The sequence below is a fragment of the Cygnus olor genome, chromosome 5, assembly GCF_009769625.2.
Source record: "Cygnus olor isolate bCygOlo1 chromosome 5, bCygOlo1.pri.v2, whole genome shotgun sequence".
Lineage (NCBI taxonomy): Eukaryota > Metazoa > Chordata > Aves > Anseriformes > Anatidae > Cygnus > Cygnus olor.
The window spans coordinates 36,353,906-36,359,905 of NC_049173.1; the positions used below are offsets into that span (position 1 = coordinate 36,353,906).

Genomic DNA, 6,000 nt, shown 5'->3' on the forward strand with positions numbered 1-6,000 from the left:
GGCTGTGACTACAGCGTCATGGTGCATGATTACTCAGTTTGTCCTTATCAGAAGAATTCAGATAGCGAAGCCGTCACAACAGTGCAAGCTGTTTAATGAGGCTACTGCATTCACAGATCCTTTTCGATGAACTTCCTCCACACGCTTCTGACATGTCAGATTGTAAGACGTGGGAGATGCTCACCAGGGCCACAGAGGGAGGGAGAGGCTCTGATGGAAGGCACCAGCCCAGCTCACACACTATCTGAGACTCGTCCCCGGTGGAGGCCCACACCCTTGGCTGAAGCGCAGGGCTAGGGCTGGGTCCAGCTCTGGGGCCCCCGTGGGCTCTCCCTGAGTCCCAAGCCTAAAAGGTCAACATCCAGCCACGCAGGGCGTCCTGGCATGGGGGCTGCTGGTGTGAGGCTCAGCCAAGCTGCTCTCCTCACCATGTTCTGCCTATGCATGGTGCTTAGATCTGCAGTTAGGGGAGCAGCAATGCTCGCGAACAACACGTGCTATCACAGGTCTCGGGATAGCCTGAGCTGGTTTATTTTCTTTATGTGGAAATAAAAACATTTTTGTGCCTTTGTAATTAAGTAATACTAACTTGTTTTTTTAGCAGGGAGAGGGATGAAGAATTCAGAGTTTGGCTCTTCCCCATGTAAGGACACAGTCAGAATGGCAAGTCTGGAACAGTTGACTGTGTGGATACTTATCATGGAATAAGAAGGGGGTTATTCCAAAATAATTCCCATGCCTCAATAATGCACAATTAATTCTAGAATAAAAGGACTCTCTTCCCTTTGATAGAGCACTTACACATAGGCCTCTGCTTGAATAGCTGTTGCAGAATGAATGAGGCACAGTCGTCGTTTCAGTTTCCCTGTGTAGACAAGCCCTAAGAGCCTTAAGAGTTTCTGAATGCTAATCCTTCTTCTGCCACTAATGTGTGTGTAACCTTAGGCAAGTCACTCCATTTCTATTTTAATATTCTCATTTAAACGGAAAGGGAAAATGATAGTTATTTACCTCAGAGGAGTGAGGTGAGAGTAAATTAATTAACATTTATGTTGCTCTCTGAAGGTTTATTGTTATGAAAGGATAAGTAGTAGGACTGTTTCTGATTAGGGCTGGTCAGAGTTCCTGCAAGCACAGGGAAAATTTGACTAAGAATCTGAACCACCCTGAAACAAAATGCATTATTTATTCATTGATGAACAATGAACATGTGAAAATTTGTATACAGTGCACTCTTCCAAGAAGGAAAGCATTACAATTTGGATATACAATGCGCCAGAAAAACAGATGAGGTAATTCAAATGTAGATCGTTCACAAGAGCTCAAGACCAGTGAGTTTCAGGATATGGAAAAGGTCCACATTCTCATTCATAGTCTCAGGAAGTCAGTGTATGTTGGGAAGGTTTTAGAGTATTTTCTAGCAGTATTGGCTTGGGGCTTTTAGAGGCTTCTCTCTAATACGGATCATTTCGGAGATCCAGTTTACAGTACATAAACAGATACGCTGCCATAGCAAAGGACAATTTTCCTTTGGGGGCACTGGGGACAGGAATAAGAGGCAACTTCTTTGGCCAGCTTTGGCAGAAACGGCAGTATCTTGTGAAGTGTAGCTTCTCTGTTCTTTTTTCACTCACTAACAGGCCTTTTCTGACAAGAAGTAGATATAAACACTCGCCGACTTCACCAGTTCCTGACTTCACCATGCAACCTGTACTATCAACTCTGAACTCTCTAAGGGAAAGAGACTGACATTTAAAAGCAACCCTCTCTGCAGCTTACAAAAATTCACCCTGAAGTACATATGTTCCATTTAATTTGCATGGGTAATTACTAACTGGGCATGAAGTATTTGAAGCCATTAAAACTCAGAATTAGAAATACACATTAGTTAGAATTAAAAATACATATATTTGTTAATAAAAGCAAAGAAATGTTTCTGACTTTGGTGCATTTAACTTGGTAGAAATATTGAAGAATTAATTGGAAAAAGGATTTGAAAAGAAAGAAAAGACTGCAGCATTTGCAACAAAACTGCAGCATGGAAGAAAGTGTGAGGGTGAGCATGGAGGCTGGTGGAAAGGGATCAGTAAGTAAGAAGAACAAAATTAAATGATCAGTGTCAAGGCTGACAGGCCAGAATTGTGACCTATCAGCTGGCAGTGGGATCACGGAGGCACACATGCAATTTCAGTTTCCTCCTGCCAAGCCTGTCTGTCCTGGTTTGTGATCAGCAGGCTCTTATAATTTGCAAGGATCTGCATCATCCTCTGGCATTTCAGGGAACTGCCAAGCCACTGGAATAGAGAAGAGAAACACAGAAACTGTACTAAGGGGAGCCACTTAGTTCATAGGCAGGTACATATATAATCCTCAGAAAAGAAATTGCAAAATATACACATGCAGAACAAGTCTGCATTTATAGAGGCACCAGTGCACACAGACGTTAACTTTATGAATCAAGAAGGCTTTTCAGTGGTAAAGACACAGTTAATAACCTTGACTGATTTAGAAAAAAAAAAAAGAGAGAGAGAGGGAGAGAAAGAAAATAAATTTTATTTGGATGCACAGTAGAATACTTAAGAATATTATTTTGGTGTTGCCATTTGCTTTTAATTCAGCACCTGGAACAAAGACATACCTGGTTAGACAAAAGCCCACTAGTTCAGCACTATATGTCAAACAGTCATAGTACTTACTATAGGCTTAGAAGAAAATGAAAGATAAGAGAAGCAGAGTTAGAGACTTTCTTTGCCTGAGAAGAAGGTAATGCAAAAGGGACTTTGGCAAAGAGGGGGTTCTTTTGTTTCAAATTTTCAAGTGATGTGATGCAGCATCAGCCATCAAATCATACTATACAAATATTTTAAAGTAGTATAAGCAGCAAGCACAATCCAGAAGAACTCCAAAGTGCTTTTGTAGACTATTTAACACCAAGCTCCCCTCCCATGCATTAAAAGATTAATGGTGAAAAGTCAAACACTCAAAAGTAATAAATGCCAATTGCCATCTGCTTATACCATTATTTCAGATTTCTTGGGCACATACACTCCGTAATATAAATTGTAATTCTATGATTACACAGCTTTCTCCACAGCTCCTCTGAAGCCAGGGGATTTGGAGTGCAGCTCCACACCTTCTTTTCTGCACGCTCTTGCCCACTGACTCTGAAGACGGGAGGATGCAATGCCCACAAGGTTGATCTAGAGTGTTCATCAGAACAGAATGTTTCACAAACAGTAACTAATGCATTTTTACCCCTTTCCTGGAAGGTGGTATTATTATCCCCATTTCACAGATTAAGTGGCTAGCACCTGGTTTTCCAATGCATTTAGCACTGGATAGCTCTTCTTTTCAAGGAAGCACAGCTCCCCAGGAATTCCCTTTTAACTGTGAATGCCTCTGCAAATCAAGTCCCAGGCCCTGGAGGAAGTCTGTAGCTTAGGAGACACCTTAGGACTGCATACACAGGTACTGCTAACCAAAGAAGCAGATCTGTCCACTCCACACCCTGCTTCTTCTCCCTGCTGTCTGCTTGTTCCTGCCCCAACCTTTGTCCTTCACAGACGTTCATGTGACTCTACAGCAAACTGACTCAGAGGACTGATCCAGCTAGAAACTAACCCAGCAGGAAAACTACCACTAGCTTTGAGCCAGATGAGCTTCCTGATCCAGTTAACATTGTGGTCTCATAAATGCCTCTCTCGGTACAAGAAGGGACAAGATAGACAAGATACAGGAACAGACAGCCAGGAGGGCAGACAGGTAGGATTCCCTTTTTCAGTGGTGGTGCCACTTTTCTTTGGATAAAAGTGTTTGTCAAACTTTAGCATGAGGGCCACAAACACGTTAGTTAAGTAGTTTGGATCAAAGCTAGACTCAAAGAGAAACAGCAGCTGGAATAGAGGGGGTAGAAGAGCTCACAGTTCTGGCTCAGCTGCCCTCTTACCTTAAAACTACCGAACTCTCTGTGCTTCTGTGGGACTGCTCTTCGTTGTTGGGACTTGTACATTGTGTTCAAACATAACAAGTAAATTGGCATTCCTCTTCACGGATTTCCTAAGCAGCTTATATCTGCAAAAGAATATGACATTTTATTCTGTAAATGACTGTACTATTTAAGACAAGTCAGCTGAAAGGAGGAAGTGTGTTTTGGGTTGTTTCTATTATGAAGAACACATTCTGAAAGATACACAGAAACGATCCAAAGCCAGTATCTTGGGGATGATATTATGCTCTTTCACTGGCACAAGAATTCCTCTCTTCCTTTCTAGGAAATACCAGAATTTCATCATAAGTGGTAGAGAATGCTCCCACCAAGAACAGCTCACAACAGTATGCTTAAGGCACTGGTAAGTGGGAGGTGTCACTGGAGATTCATCTGGTCCTAAGAGAAATGTGACCTAAGTGTCCTGTATCCTGGGCAAGTTTTGTCCTCTATGGCAGAAAGGAGCGGCTCCCTTTCTGCTGGCAACACAAATGAAAAGCAACAAATGAAGGCAACCTCTCCTTTCTACTTGTAATATACATCTTCAGCAAAAATTTGCAGGCTGTGAATACTAAGGAACAGAAGTATCTCCTAATATTATCTTGGATTTTAATAATCAAATCATTTAAAGAGAGAGGAAAACAAATAAACAGTACCCTTAGCAATGCCTGGTAAGTTTAAGCAGAACTCTCAAATTTGAATGATTCATTCTGAAGAAAACATCAAACAAAAAGCCTTCAGATACATTTCATTTTTGTATGTCCATAACTCAAGGTGACTATTTTCTAAGCTATTTTATATGCAATTAGTCTGAAATATGTTTTTTTAGCTCTCAGTTTTCTGAACAAAATATAAAATGACACAGTTATTAACCTTTGGGAAATTTCTCCTACACACAACAGAATTAAATTCTACAGAAAAAACTGAATAACATTGGAAGAAATTCCAAATGACTTACCACTCATTTGTTTGATGGATAGTTGGGCTAGCTCTCACTTTTTACAGAGCTGCCAATCACCCTGAGTTCTGGGATACATTCCGAGAACTCACTTAGAATCACAAATTGTAGTCACAGGCTTCCATGGCTGAAGCTGTTATGGAAGAAACAATTACTTAGAGAAGGAGATGGTACTGTTTCCGAGGGAGGGTAATGTTGTGGTATCGGTGGCTTTGACTTTGCAGCAGAGTAAGTTTCTTCTTCTAATATGACATTTAAAGAGATGTTATCTGTTTGGAAATCTGTTCTGTCTGAGGATTTCTCTACTGATGTTGAAACTCAAACTGAGATCACCATAATAGATAGAGAGAGGGAAATTGTTATATCAGTTTGTTTATTCTGCATTTGGCAACTCTCTGAATACTCAATTTCATTCTTTCCATAGCAAAGGGTGTTAGTCATTCTGTTGTTTGTCTGAGTATTTCATATAGTAAGAGGAAAAGGGAAAAACATTTTACAATTCTTGAAATCCAAAAACTGACAAGAGGATTCTGGAGTGTGGCTAAAATGCAAAACTACTTTCCACAATTTTTTGAAAGAGTTAACCCAGCTGTCATTACTACGTGTACTGTAAAAGTATATTTATACTCACAGAGTACATGAAGTCAACAAAGTCAGTTGTGCTGAGTAGCTATACTTCTATTTTGGTATAACTGCTTCAGTTATTATAGGAGCTGCACGTGGCTCATCCTAGATTACCTAAATTAAAAGTCTGGTTCACCAGATTTTTCATTACATCTCAGGCTCGAATGCCACCTTTTCCGTTGTGAAAAGCACTTCCTATCTCACATCAACTCTTTCAACACAAAGACATAGGGAAAAAAAAATCAGGATCTCTTCTCTCTCAATATCCATGCCACAAGGTTTCTGTAACAGGAGTGATTTAGCTTCCAGCCAACACCGTTGCATCATTAGGGTCCATTAGTTAGCCTTTCTGCCTCCACGAGGTCTTGAAATCTTATTGCAGGAAGAGATTGCTAAATTAAGATCTCTTAAGATCACTTTTCACAGTTCAAAA

General features: G+C 40.6%; 1 protein-coding gene across 7 annotated transcripts in view; it reads right to left on the bottom strand.

The window, feature by feature from the left end:
• The window catches only part of SIPA1L1 (signal induced proliferation associated 1 like 1), a 215,244-nt gene extending 209,970 nt beyond the window's left edge, over nucleotides 1-5,274 (bottom strand). For 4 of the 7 annotated variants that reach the window (XM_040559438.1, XM_040559410.1, XM_040559405.1 and 1 more), the window contains exons 1-2: nucleotides 4,944-5,274; nucleotides 3,947-4,071 (exon numbers count right to left, since the gene is read on the bottom strand). The gene's annotated coding sequence lies outside the window, so the exon portion shown is untranslated. The remainder of the gene's footprint in view (nucleotides 1-3,946; nucleotides 4,072-4,943) is intronic. The other 3 variants (XM_040559395.1, XM_040559394.1, XM_040559437.1) reach the window with 3 other exon arrangements.
• Between the last annotated feature and the right edge of the window lie 726 nt (nucleotides 5,275-6,000).